Source organism: Adiantum capillus-veneris, chromosome 11 (assembly GCF_014529385.1).
Source record: "Adiantum capillus-veneris isolate H3 chromosome 11, ASM1452938v2, whole genome shotgun sequence".
Lineage (NCBI taxonomy): Eukaryota > Viridiplantae > Streptophyta > Polypodiopsida > Polypodiales > Pteridaceae > Adiantum > Adiantum capillus-veneris.
The window spans coordinates 84,301,556-84,317,076 of NC_140941.1; the positions used below are offsets into that span (position 1 = coordinate 84,301,556).

The window sequence follows — 15,521 nt, forward strand, 5'->3', positions numbered from 1 at the left end:
CTCTAAGAATCAATTTTGTTTAATCTACATATCTTTCTTTAAAATTTGGAGCTACACTATTTGACCAAGATGATGCTAAGAGGAAATCAATGTATGTAGTATTTTTTTATTTGTTTTCATAGGGTGTCTAAATGAGGTGAATTTTCATGAAGTAGGAGGGTGTTCTCCTTGCATAATTTTAGCTTTAACCGATGGCCCTCTGTGCATCCTAAAGTCACATAAGGAGTATTTCCCTTTTCAAATTGAAGTAGTTTTTCTTAACTCTCCTCACAAACCGTTATGAATCAGCCCGAACCTATTATACCAGAGATAAAACACGTCATTTAGGAAATTTTATTTCTTTCGTGTTATGTGAAAATCATGTACGAGCTAACAGATATAGTCAAAAAATAGCTTGTTGCCCACTGCACGTGTTAAAATTTTGGATCCCAGGCTCCTTGGAGAACCACCATATAGATTCACCGGATGGGCATACCCACTTAACCGATTGAAAAGCTTGACTAAGATTGATGAGAAATGTATTTATGTCTCCGTTATCACCTCGGGTATGCGAGTTATTAACCATTACATAACTGGTTTTACCTACGCGTGTAGGGGTGCTACCAAGGGGAGTACCATATGACGTCATGAGTTAACCAAGCCGCTTATGTATGATTTATGGTTTGTTTTGATGAGTTAGTTTTAGTTATTAGATTCCCATAAATATATGTGAGGGTATATGGTTAGTCAACCCAAACCGCATAGGCAGATATGATTTAAGTGGCTTTCTTTTCGGGTTACCGTCTGTTGTGTGAGTATCATATGGGTAAAGTGATATGATAGGGTGCTATTCTATATTATGAAGCTGAGCTTGATACATTGAGTTGAGGTCAAATACTTTTATTTTCATGTTATGCATGCTCCTAAAAATGGCAAAAAGTTGTCTTTGCATATGTGTGAAGTTATGATTTATGATTGACCTAAAGGTCAGAGCTGTTTTGCATCATGTTTGTGGTGTTGTAATGTTATCATATGATGTATGGAAACTTATGGGTTGATGTGGATGCCTCATGTGCATGGTTTCCACCTTTCTATGTCAAAACTAGCTCTATGTACTAGAGAGGTGAAGTGTAGATATGATGCGTCAACTTTGCATGGTTGGATGTTGTAAAAATTGATTTTATATCATGTTTAGTTGCTGGTTGGACTTATTTTATGCATGAAAAACTCATGTCTTGAGAGTCATGTGTGTGGACTCCGATTGACTACGGGAGATTTGTTAGACTCCAAGTGTGGCAGTTGGTTCAGTGTGAATATAATTGTGGCTAAGGGCTGAGATTCCCTCATGGATTACGGTTGTGATTTTATGGTGGAAGCTGGCGTGTCTCTTGAGGTTTATTTTTCTAGATATGGTTATGCTGCCAAAATTTTTGCAGCCATGTTATGTTCTAAGGTGGTTATGCAAGATTGGTTGTGGATCACCCGAGTTGGCTGGACTGCTCACCCGTGTGATGTGATTGGATTATGGTTTATGGTTTTGGGATTAGATCATGAAGTTGTGTGGATGGTTTATGGTAAATGTGTAAGGGTAGAGACCGTGTACAGTCTAACTGCTTGGAAAAGATTGTTTGTGCATATGGAAGGTGCTATTGTGATTGGACTCATGTATTAATGTAGATGTGTAAGGGTAGAGACCGTATACAATCTAACTGCTTGGAAAAGATTGTTTGTGCATATGGAAGGTGATATTGTGATTGGACTCACGTGTTATGTTTCTCATGGCAGTGTCGTTACAAGACTAGGATCACTTACATCGCTTAGGCTTAGACAAAAGGGTCATTGACCCGGGGCGTTGCTAGATTGGAGCTATTGCCTAGGTCTTCTTCTTTGTGTTAGGCTCATCTACACGATTAGTGCATTGGGGGTTGAATGACCTACATGGCTAACACATCAGAGATTTTTCCTTTGCTTTGTCTAAACACCCGGTGTTGGGTATCGAAGAGGTGTGGCACTTAAACTGGTATGGTTGGTGTTGATATCCTACCACCTACTGGTAATTGGGATCCTTTCAGAGCTTGGGTTCATGGAGGGAGGCCAAGCCGCCTTATCTTATGTCTGACACAGGTAGGTTGGAGGTGTTCTGGCTTGCTCTCGACGAAGTGTAATTATCTCTATCCGTAGTAGAGCGGAAGTGGATGGGTGGACCGATCGATCCCTACACAAGGTCCGGTGCTCTGCTAGTTATTTTGTCATAAACTTTTTGATGTTATGGTGTACCCAGATTTTTTCATTGCATTAATACATGGTTGCCTGTTTCATTTAGATGGGGCATTTAAAGATTCTCTATTATCATTCTCTCATGTCTCTATGCACTCTATTTCATCCTCCACTCTCTCTCTCTCTCTCTCTCTCTCTCTCTCTCTCTCTCTCTCTCTCTCTCTCTCTCTCTCTCTTCCCGCAACATATATTCACCCTCCACAATGTTATATTATTCTTTGAGTATACTTTCATTCATAACACCCATTCAAGGGTAGCACTAGTCGCTAGGTTCCTTTGGATGTAGTTCAGTTCATGGCCTAAACTCCATGCTTGGTCGAGCACTAGAACTCCTCTCCTATGCAAATGCTTCCGCAACTCTGATGTATATTGAAAACTTTATAAATGTGTAAATTGTATATTTTGTACATAGACCCCTGGGGAGGGTTATCTCTCACTTGGTATCAGAGCCAATGCTTAAGGTAATGGGGATAGCCTAAAGCCTGATACTAGTCGGGCTAGTTATGCATCATGCACACATTCATGCATGCTGTTTGGGAAAGGATATTGTATTCATGATGCATCTATAAGTAACATTGGTTGGTGATACCTGCTTGACTTGTCTTCTTGAATGTAAGTGTTTTTGGTTTGCCTTATAGTAAAGTGGTTGAAGTGTTCAACAGCGACATTATAATTTCTTTCAATGTTTGTTTTGTAGTAACAAATGGCCCCCAGAGTGACGTTTTAATGCTTTAGCCAGGGGAATGAGATCTTGGCCAAAGTGTTCAACAATATGACAACATGGTTATCAAGAGATGAAAGAAAACTGTTTTACTTAGAAATCGGGACCAAAGTCTTCAGCATGGTAGGGAGCACAACTTGTTGGAAGAGTGTTGACTGTAGTTACCTTATCTGTCACCAACAACCCTTCCGTCAATTCTTTATTTACATTGATGATAGTCCAAGAGATTGGTTTGCCAACCTCATACTACTTCAACTTAGAATATGGTTAGGCCTAGAAGACATGTTCTACTACTTGGCAATGCGCTCCCAAATGTTAAGGATTGCCAAAGTTTCTAAGAAGTTTGAAGCTCTTGCAACTACCATAGGGAAAGAAAAACTAGAAGATAACTACATATCACGTTGTCCCGTGGGAGGTATGAGAGAATACCCTATCATGAGAGTTAAAAGAATATTCAGAGAGTTGGCTCCGAGACATCCATAATATTGTAATGAAATCATAAAAATCAAATTCAAATGAATAAAAGAAGCATAGACTCAATTTTGCTTCACATGTGTACTAAGTCTTCTCTCTCCTTGTCTTGTTTTTAGATGGATCTTCTTAACTGTCTAGATGAACTCCCAAGCGATTTTGCACAAAGGGTCCTTTTCAATTACGCGGTTGGAGTCAATATCCATTGGGAAATTGAAGTGGTTTGGGTTTCAGAGAAAAGTAGAGACTACCTTATTCCGAACACTTACTTAGCATGGGAGTTGTATGTTGAAGCCCAACTTGAACATCGGACACAAGTTCCTCATAGGTTTATGACTGATCCACAACTTTGGGTCAGAGTATGGAAGAAGTCAAATGGCGGCAACCGTTTCTATTATGTACCCCAGTATTGGTTCAATAGAGTCTATGGACCCATTCTCAAATACAATCCTCACAATGTCACTATTACCTTTAATGACTACGAGAAGCCCAGGTGCATTAATGACTTTGCTCAAGCGCAACCAATGGCAGTAAACTCGAGTAGATATATCTACAGAGATGATGTAAAGGAACGTCATGCTCATGTAAACTGCTTTAATGGGATACAACCCACGCATGTATCACAAGGAGAGGAATGGTACAAAAGGGAAGACGTGAATTTTAGTGCACAAGTTGAAGTTCTAAACTTTGAAACTCGAGGTGTGAACAAATATAGGGGTAGAACCTCGGTTGTAGGAAGTAAGAGTTTGTTTATAGGGCCCTTTCTTATTCATGTATCTCCCTAGAGACATTATGTTTCTTTTTGGTTTCCACAATTATAAAAATTTGATTTTGATATGACTCATATTGTTTTGAGGTCGTAATATTTGAGTTTGAATCGTGGTTTTATCGTTCTAACTAACGTGAGTGATGGGGTGTGTGTGTAGATGATTGATATCCTACCTCAAGGAACATGGGTGGATATACTCTCCCACCTTATGGTAGAGGAGCATCTTCAAACAGGAGTGGAAGTGCAATGGCTTGTCACTACCACGCATAATGGAGAAGAGAAGAAAAGGTTATTGTCCACAGATTGTATTGTACCTAATACATTCCGAACTCGGTACAGGAAACCTTGAGTTTAGACCACTTGAACATAAGCCCGCGGTCATTGGGAGTATCGAATGGATATAATCCAAGTTGGGAAAGGAGATCATTGTCACTAACCAAGTGTTGTATATAAGTGCTTATGAACTTACCTTGAGACTGACAAAGGAAACATGGATAGCTAGAAACATACTTCCCTTAGTAATGACTACGGGATGTTTCAACATTATCATGTTTAATGTGTGGAGTCGTCAATGCCAAACCAACAACCAACATTCCTTTAGTCTGGTACCTTGGAAGTTGTTCTTTGACTTGTTTGGAAAGTCACTAATCCACAACCCTCGCCATGTAAAATTATTATAAAATGCCTATAAAACAGGCCCCAGTGCCTTGCAGATTGGGTTGCATGATTCGTTATTCGACATTCATTTTATTCATGAATAATGGTCAATCAATACGTTCTAAAGATTTATTTGTGAGTATTATTCGCTGCCATTTCAGCGTTTTTCAAAAAACGTTTTATTGCTTACATATCGATCGATAAACTATCGATCGATACTTAATCGTTCGATAGGCTTTGATTGATAGTTTAAATCGATCTATATGTTTTTGATCGATACAGTAGTAGTATGTAAAGCCCAAATTTGCATGTTTTAGCTACAATTCCCTTCACCAAAGTGTTAGGTTACCTCCGACATAGAAAGGTTGAGTTGTCAACTTAAAAAATCTTTGATTTTTAAGAAAATATTATTTTTAATGTTTATACATTAAAAATAAAATATTTATATAGATTTGAATCACCTATAATTCTTAACAATAGTGTTATTCTTTAACTCTATTGCTAAGTTTAAATAAATTACTCTAAGCAATAGTGACTATACTTTTAGCTCTACTTGTTTAAGAATAGATAAATAAATAATTGTACGCATTAGAGGTTATGTTTCTAGCTATAGTGTGAATGTATAATTCTAAACATTAGAAGCTGTACTATTAGCTCTATTTGTTTTAGAATAGATACTAAAAGTCATATTGATGGTTAAAATCTATCATAGCTATAATATGTGCACAAATAATAGTGTTAGTTCATACATTTTGGAACATATGCACATACATGTAGGGTCTTTTGGTTGTCATGACAAATGTTCTTACCTCGATATAGACATAGAATAGGTCCACTTAGTGCCTCTTGGTTGTTATTATATGATTCTCTTACCAAGTGAGGTTTAAGGTATGAAGTAGGATTCACTTGGTTGCATAGAATAGGTCCACTTAGTGCCTCTTGGTTGTTATGAGATAATTCTCTTGCTTCCAAGTGAGGTTTAAGGTACGAAATAGGATTCACTTGGTTGTTATCGAGCTTATGCTCTTACCTCTAAGTGAATATGGTGGATTACCTATAGAATTCACTAGGTTGTGATCGAGCGAAAGCTCTTACCTCCTAAAGAATATTAGTCATCCATAGTACTTGGGAGGCACATGGATGTTATCGAGCTCATGTTGTTACCTCTATGTTGATATAGAAATTATGCTCTTACCTCTAAGTGAATATGGTGGATTACCTATAGAATTCACTAGGTTGTGATCGAGCGAAAGCTCTTACCTCCTAAAGAATATTAGTCATGCATAGTACTTGGGAGTCACATGGATGTTATCGAGCTCATGTTGTTACCTCTATGTTGATATAGAAATTATAGACCTCAGTTATTTTAGGGTCAATTGGTTGTGTTTGAGCAGTAGCTCCTACCTCCAAGAGACATAGATAGTGCAATGTGAGATGACTCCATCACTCATCTAGGTTGTCTTGAGCAAACGCTCTTTACCACCCAGTAGCCAAGAATGATATATCCATTGGTGATCTTCCCTAAAATATTATCTTAACACTATTCATTCATCATTTTAATTTAACAAATCATATCTATAACCTTTTATCTTTCTCATTGCGCTATTATGGTGAAAACTTATAATCATAGTGTATCTATTGATTGTAGGATATATTTTGTTGAAGTCAAAAAGCATGGTGCGAGGAAAAGAGTGGTCGTATCTGGAGGAAAAAGAGAGAGGCAAAACAGTTTCGTTTTTGGAATGCAAACATTGTGGGCATAAGTGGCACAACAATGCAACTCGCATCAAAGAACATTTGTTCGGCACTAGTCCCAATGTGAAAGAATGTGGAGCACCACCTAACGACATACGGATCCATTTTGCAGGGTATGTAAAGAAATGCAAACAAGCAGGACTTCTTCCTAAGAGACAGAAGGGTATGACAGGTGCGTCATCTATCAACATAGAATAAGTGAGTGTAGATCAAGAAGACATTCGTGCTAACCAAGGACCTTCAATGGGAACAACCCGAACACCTCAAAGTCCTTACACTTTTCCAAATGGTGCCATGGGAGGGATAGATGCAAGTCCCAGGACATCTAGCAGAGCCGGTATGCATGGGACTCTTGTAAGATCCTTTGGGAACTGCCCTGAGAATGAACCTCCCAACCACCCATTAAATAGCCCCTTGGGCCTCATTCCCTATCCACACTAGCAGCCGGCCCCTTGGCCCTGGTGCTTGACCATCGGGCATTACCCTTGGCATGACATTACTCCCCCCTTGGAGAAGTGTTTTCGTCCTCGAAAACAAGAGTGATAATACATTAATGCTTTCCACAGGGGCATCCTGCAAGGATGCAGCTATTTGCTTGACCACAACACAGTTCAATAGGAGGTTCAATGAAACCAATAGTAACACTTGATTTTCCATATTGTTGTCCTATTGCAACCATCTTGGTGAAACCGTCGCATAGATAATATAGCTGTAAACTCCATGTAAACTCACTTGAGTAGCTTTAAATGAGTAATGACAACTAAGATGTACCCAAAAGAGTACCCTTTTTCAGTTTCCTTGAAAGTGACTTGCCGACATAACTCATCGTCCAAGTTTAAGTCCTTGATGGAATTGGAGCTGATCTCTTGAGACAGCTAGTTCCAGTGTTGGAAGATTTCAGCTACTAGTGTGGGAAGAATTCAGACAGCAGACTAGATAGGAATCAGAGACTAAACTGAAATGTGGTTACTGAAACAAGAATCAGACTTATGTACTGTAAATAAGGTTCAGATTCAGATTCAGAAGACTAGACGAGAAGTAAGTATAACTGAAATATATACCATGATTGGGATTACAGATCAAGATTACAACAAATATGATTATAGAGAGAAAGTAGAGCCGACAATACTGCCAATGATTCTCAAGTACAATTATAGCCAAAGCGCTAACCCAAGTGATAACAATTTCCAACCCGATTATAATGTAATGGGCCCTATTTATACACTTCGGGTTTACTGTAGTAATTACTATAGTAATTACTAAGTAATTCGCTGCCCATCTTCTAAGAAGGCATTCCCACATAGTGACTATCCAACCGTCTACATCCTTCCCTTCTTTCTTGAATTTTGTCAAGATTCCACAATTTCTAAAAAATTCCCTTGTCTGATTCTGATGTGAGACTAAAAAATCCATCGTCTGGCTCTGATGTTGGGATGCCGGCTTGATAGAATGGCCATTCAAAGATTACGAGTAGGAGTTCAAGAAGGACCAAGGATTGCAAGAGGCAGTGGAAAAGGCCAAGGTGGAGCTCTCACCAGGCCAAGGTGGAGCTGTCATCTCTCCCTGCCTGCTGAGAAGAAAAGTCACCACTGAATTGAGATGGAACTACCTAGTATCCTTCCATTGGACCGTCTTCCGTTTGCCTTTGCCTTTTGACCGGGATGGTGCCTGAGAAGTCCCAGTACTAGCATTCTCCTTCTGAATCAGTTGGTAAATGTCCTCCTGCTCAAGCTGATCCCGCCGGTCGGTGGTCATCTCTACTTCATAAGGCGTGAGAGAATGATAGGTTTTGGTGTCAGGATCATAGAGTGTACGCCTGCCCTTACTCAGTCTGGTTCTGGCCAACTTATGACAATGCGAAGCAGTATGGATCCATCCTTCTGGAAGAGGCTGATTAGTTTTTACTCGAGCTTCGAAAAGAATGTCAGCCATCTCCCTGTACTGTGGTGCTAGACCCGGCTTTGTTGCAATATCCTTTTCAGGCAATTTGGAAGATTCGACCATAAGTTGTAGCAACTGATTAGTAATCCTGGTTAGTCCTCTAACTTGAATCTTCCACTGGCCCATACACAGCTGGATCCTATGCAGCTCCTCTTTCAGTGCCTGAATGTCATTGATTTGGAGAGCATCATTGAGCAACGTATGCCAAGTCTTCCATTCTATAGTTGACCGCTCATACCAATCCTGAAGCTCATTAGTAATTTTGAAGTATGTGAGACGATCAACTGGTTCTTGATGTTGCGGAGACAGCGCTGGAAAGAATCTTAGCAGCTCGGTTTCTCTTGTTGGAACAGCATACAAGAGAACTGGAGAATCAGGCACAAATTCTAAGAAATTGAGAACAGCATGGTTCTCCTACTGCATCATCTTTCTAGTGATTCTCACTAGCTGGAACAGTGTTCAAAGAGCAGTTTCCTGTGCTCCAACTGACATTCATGTCTGAGGTCCTCTGCTAGTGGCTGTCTGGTCCTCAAGAATGGCTTTGACTCTCTGATCCAAAACACCTCTGGCAGTTTGCATTTGCACCAAAACTTCCTTGAGTTGTACTCTAATATCCTTCATACAGCAGTAAGTTGCTTTGTTACCCAGCAGAAGTTCTAGTTCCAGGGCTAGGGAGCGACAACCTGCAGTAGAATCTAATATCCTTCATACAGCGGTAAGTTGGTCTGTTACCCAGTAGAAGTTCCAGTTCCAGGGCTAGGGAGCGACAATCTACAATAGACTCCCTTTTCCAGTGTGGGTTTGCTACTCTCTCATCAGCATTGAGTATCCATTCAGGAACTCGTTCCAGCAGCTGGATTGTACAAGGATGCACAGGTAGTTGGCAAGCTTCTTCATCATGAAAGCTGCCGATTTCCAATGTTCTACCATTTCCGTGGCTCCCACATATAGCCTTTGAAATCTTTCCAAGTCAGTCAAGAGATCATCATCCTCAAGATACTGTCTGGTGATGGAGGCCTGTTGATGTCCCAATTGCCTATTCAGGGTAATGAGCTGCACTGAATGCTGATGATCATCAAAAACTAGTCCCTCATCCTATACTTTCATTTTCCCTTTAGCATCTCTGCTGAGATGGGACTGATCAGTTGGCTGATTCCCAGTGTGACTGGGCTGCTGCTCTTCAGTCTGCTAATTACCCGACTGGTGCTCTTTGTCCTTTCCTTCCTGCTGGCCCTCATTCTGGTATGGCTGGTCTGGCTGTGATGACTGGCCTCCTTCATTTGGCCCTGTCCCACCAGTACCAGGTCCTGGAGGTGGAGATGGTGGTGGGGCATCATCATCATCCCTTGTATGCCCAGCTTCTTGATCATCCTCCTCCTGATCAGCTTCATCTTCTTCGTCTTCTTCTTTCTCATCCGGAGAAGTCTGTTGCTCAATATAATCCATTATAGCTTGGTTCATCACAACATTATTGTACTCACTCACCTTGTCCTGCAAATCGCTCTGCATACTTTCCATCAACGACTTTAAATTTTCTAAATTGAAAACAGCATTGCCTGATGGATTTAAAATTTCAGACAAGCTGTTATAAATGTATCTTTCAGTCAGAGAAGCCTTTAGAGCTATATGGTGCAGTAGCAGTTTTCTGAATTCCGCCCGCTTCATCCTGAGCATTGTTTCAGCCCGCTTGGCAGCTCTCAGTGCTTCATTCCTTTGATTCTTGATTATCATTATTTCAGATTCAGCCTTTGCTGGCTTTTTGTTCAACAAATCATTAGTCCTTTCTAAGTGAGCTTCCAGTACCATGTGTTGTATGTTCTGCTCTTCCTGGGCTTTCTGGAGCTTTTCAATCTGATGTTGTGCTTCTGTCAAGTCAGCTTTGAGCTTTTTGACTTCTTCTTTTGATCCAGCAACCTCCATCAGTTGTCCCATACAACTGACAATGGTATTCCAAGAGGATTGTATAAGGACTAAACATCTGTCTTTGACTATGGTTGGATCAGAATCAGTAGGCTCATATATTGCCACTGGAGCCACGTAGGGTAGAGTTGCATAATCAGCTTTGCTGAGCAGAAGATGGGCTCCCATTATGTTGACTCCTACCCCTCCATCCAGGATAACGCTTGAGAGAGGTTCCCACTGCTTCCTGACCTTGTAGTCTACCTGAATAAGTGGAACTTCATCATCCTGGACAGCCGTCAGGTCCACTGTTCTGGCCTCTGCCTCAGTCTTCCTGCGCTGTCTGCTAAAGTTGGCCACCTCAGGCAAGGTCTTCCTTATATCCTCCAGCTCTACAGTCAACTTCTGGATTCTATCACAAATTTTCACATGAATTTCTTCTCTCTCTTGGTCAGACTGATTGTCAGAGCTTGAAGAATTGGTATCTTCACACTGCCATTCTTCTTTTGCAGTGCTTCTACTCTTTCCATCCACTCCCATTTCGTCAGCTAGTCCATGTACCATAGCCAGCATGGTCTCTGTCATGGCCAGTACTGACTGATCTTTATCAGTCGATTGGGCTGGTATCCTCTGAATGACTCTAGCTTCAGAACTTTCTGGCTACTCTGGCAGCTTCTTAGCTAAATCCTCCGTGATTTTAGCTGCTAGTTCCCGCTGCTCTTGCTACTCATCTACCACCTTTTCTTTACCTTTGGCCTTCCAAACTTCCCTTTGTTGAGCCCACTTGCTACTGTTAGGATTGACTGGTACTTCTGAAATGTCTGGGATTTCTTCAATGACTACTCCCTTGCTCCTGGTAACCACCCTGACTGGGAGTGGCTCTGGTGACTTCGCCTCAGTAGTAGTCGTTACAGGTGCATCTAGACATTGGGCTGCAAAATGACCATACTTCCCACAAGTATAGCAATTCATGCTCCTGTTCTGGAATTTGCCTCTTCCTCTGCCTCTGCCCATTCCTGGTTGATATCTGCCGCGTCCCTGACCAGTACCACTCGTACCTGGTCTCTCCTCTTGAGCTACTTTGATTGGCTCTACCTTCACTAGTTCAGTGTAGGCAACCACTGACAGATCCTTTCCTTTCTTAAAATGGTGAATTCTGATGCCACAATTATTCCATAGGTGACCAAAGGCCTTGCAGTAGGTACATTGTGGACATTCAGTGGAGATATGGTCCTTGGATTTGCATCTTGAACACCAAGTCTCCATCTTTTGGACTGGCTGTCTTGTGTGGCTAATTTTTGCAATTTTCCTAGCCATCTCTTCAATTTTCTTGGTCCATGATGCCCTCTTTGATTTCTCCTTTGCTCGTTCATTGGAGCTTCTCTCGGAGCTATTGGACATTTCACTGGAATCAGAAGTTTCAGTAGCAGAGCTACTGCTACTGGTCCTTCGCTTCTTGTGGCTCTTCTTCTTCTTAGCCTGCTGTTCCAGCTTTAATGCCCTTTGGACTAGATCATTGAATTTTTCTGTAGGGGCTGGTACTTATTGTTCCCTAAGCTTCTTGCTTCTAAACCCATTCAGGAACCATGCCCTCAATCTCTTCTCAGACGGTGGTTCTTGCAACTGCCTGGTTAGCTCTTTTATCTTTTCCACATAGCTGCGGACTGACAAATTCCTCTGTTTGATCTTATCTAATTCACAGAGAATATCTTCATCCCCTCTATTGTCGGAATATTCCAACCTAAAGGCCTTAAGCAATTTGTTATATGATCTCAGCTGGCATGCAGGGTAATGGTAATACCATTTCCTCGCTGCCTCCTTCAAGGTTTGTGGAAAATATTCCCCCCAATAATCTTCATCAATGTTTTTTAGTTCAGCATACTGCTCGAAAGCTTGTATGTGAACATCTGGATCATCCTTTTTCCCCCCTTTGAATATTGGAAAGGAAATCTTTAGGGAAGCTGTGTAATCATTTCGATTACTACTGATCCTGCCACTTCTCTTCTTGGCTTCAGAATGACGCTTGGGAGCCTTCTTGCAATTGTCAGTGTCAGCATCCCAATCAATCTGTGTCTCTGTCTCAGTGTCAGTGTCTTCTCTGCTTTGTCTATTAGAAGTACGGTGACTTCCCTTAGTGCCCTTGGTATGCTCATCTCTTTGGCGAGACTGAGAACTCTTGGAACTCTTTGCCTTCCGTGGTTCCCGTTCTGCCCATCGGCGTCGAGAATGACTAGAGTGATGTGAGTCCTGCGCCTCATCAGCCTGACTATGCTCCTCCTGAGCCTTAGTGTCAGTCATCTTCTCTTGCTTTGGGTCAAACTCTCTTCCTGACTCCTCAGGAATGGGGTCCACATGAATGGTAGATTTCCGGCCATGATTGGATTTTGGTGCCAGTGCTGAAAACTTCAAACTGGGAGAAGAGTCTTCCAGTCAACGAGCTTCAGCTCGAGCCACCGTGATCGCCAAAATGGAATTGGAGCTGATCTCTTGAGACAGCTAATTCCAGTGTTGGAAGATTTCAGCTACTAGTGTGGGAAGAATTCAGATAGCAGACTGGACAGGAATCAGAGACTAGACTGAAATGTGGTTACTGAAATAAGAATCAGACTTATGTACTGGAAATAAGGTTCAGATTCAGATTCAGAAGACTGGACGAGAAGTAAGTATAACTGAAATATTTACCATGATTGGGATTACAGATCAAGATTACAGCGATATGATTACAGAGAGAAAGTAGAGCCGACAATACTGCCAATGATTCTCAAGTACAATTATAACCAAGGCACTAACCCAAGTGATAACAATTGCCAACCCGATTATAATGTAATGGGCCCTATTTATACACTTCGGGTTTACTGTAGTAATTACTAAGTAATTCGCTGCCCATCTTCTAAGAAGACGTTCCCACATAGTGACTATCCAGCCGTCTACACTTGACTTGTTCTCAAATTTCATCAATAAACAACCATAACTAATGTTCAAAGTTGAGAACCTGACTTATACATGAAGAGACTAAACCTAGTCGCAAACATGCTTTAACTGATAGTAAGTAAACTCCAAATAGAGCAATAAATGCTTATTAATTGGATATTCTTGGTGCTAATGTACGCACTTTGCATATCCTTTAGCCCAAGATTACACTTTGTAATCTGCCTATCCCCTTGGATAACTGATAGTACTGAGGTGTGTTTCTTTGTAATCTGCCTATCCCCTTGGATAACTGCCCTGAGAATGAGCCCCTTGGGCCTCATTCCCTATCCGCACTAGCAGCCGGCCCCTTGGGCCTGGTCCTTGACCACCGGGCATTAGCCTTGGCATGACAACTCTACAGGAAGCATTCACTCAACAGGACATGCTCGAGTTGCATCTAAAGTGGACACAAGCCTTCACGGCTTGTGGAATCCCATTTAATGTCATAAGAAATCCTATTTTCAAAGATGCCCTAATGTCAACTGCAAAAAAAGGATCCATCTGTCCTGATTATAGTAAAATGCAAACAGAGTATGTTGACAAAGTCAAGAGCAATACAGAAGCAATTCTCAGGCGAACAGTGCTTGACTTTGTTCCATTGTTTGGCTGTACCATAGCCCTCAACGGGTGGACCAGTTGTCAGAAAAAAACCATTGATTAATGTCACGATAATTTTTCCCAAAGGTGCAATGTTTTTGGAGGCCATTGATACCTCAATAAAGGAGAAGACATCTCTCTACTTGACAAAGGTATATGAGCGAGCTATTGCTTGACTAGGTGGACCGAAGAATGTGACAGCTATTGTTACAGATAATGCTTCAAACTACAAAGGAGCGGGTTTAGCCATTATGGAACAGTACTCAGAAATTACATGGATTGGATTTGCAGCTCACATCCTAAATTTACTCCTAAAGGATATGGCCAGATTATCATTCATAAGACAGGTTCTTATTGATGCCAATCACATAGTCAAGTTTATACGGGAACATCAGTTTACATATGCTTTATTTCGCTCCAAGTCTCCGAAAAAAGCACTTCAAATTTTCTGTGCCACATGGTTCGCTACATCATACTATGTTTTGAATAATCTCATTGAAGTGCGAGCGGCTCTTACAGAAACTGTTGTAGATCACCGTTGGGAGGCTTGGCTGAGCAAGTATACAAGCCATCGCGAAGCAACTCAGAAATGTGTGTCCTTGGTGCATTCTCCTCTCTTTTGGCGGAACATTGACAAACTTGTTGGGGTTAGTAAACCCTATGTGGAACTACTAAGGGTTGTCCAACACAGATAAGTTTGTCATTGGTAAGGTTTATTGGATCATGTCTGAGGCACTGCGTCAAACCAAAGAATACAACAGCTACAGTGCAAGAGAGAAGTCACAAATCGTGCATCTTGTGGAAAAATGATCGGCTCAAATGCACACACCATTGCATGGTACTGCATTTGTCTTGGATCCAAAGTTCCAGATGAACGGACAAGCCTCCAACAAAGAGGTGATGAGAGACTTTAGAAATGTCTACTCGTAGTTGTTGCAAGGCAACAATTGCATGGATGCATTCCAGCAGAGGGTGGATTATGCCAATAGAGAAGGAACTTTCGAAGATCCTTGGGTTCTTAATAGTGTAAAAATATTTCACGCCTAGTATGGTGGAAAGAATATGGAGGAGATGTAGTTGAGTTACAACACGTGGCGACCAGGGTGCTTTCGGTCGCGGCATCCAATGGTAGCTGTGAGCGCAATTGGTCTTCTTATTACTTTGTGCACTCAAAGCATAGAAATCGCTTAAGTCCTGCTCGTGCCGCAGACAACAAAGTCAAGTATTGAAGACTTCTTTGGCTGCCAACTTCTCTTGTAAAGAGAAAATGCTCTCTCCTTGGCTGGCTAGTGTAGCCCCTTGAGACACAATATTAACAATTTTTTCATGCTCATCCGGTAGGAGCACAACTGGCCTCTTTCGTGCAGGTGTATCTACCTCCCCACGACGCGCTTGTGCCCTTTCTTTAGCTCTTCCAAGTCCGACACCAGTGTTGAAAGAACGGTATGTCCAAAGGACGCGCTTCTTCATTATATCTTGCACGAG

At 41.4% G+C, this 15,521-nt stretch overlaps 1 pseudogene; it reads left to right on the forward strand.

Moving 5' to 3' along the window:
* Positions 1-6,548: 6,548 nt before the first annotated feature.
* LOC147447567 (uncharacterized) lies at positions 6,549-15,265 on the forward strand (annotated as a pseudogene).
* Positions 15,266-15,521: the final 256 nt, after the last annotated feature.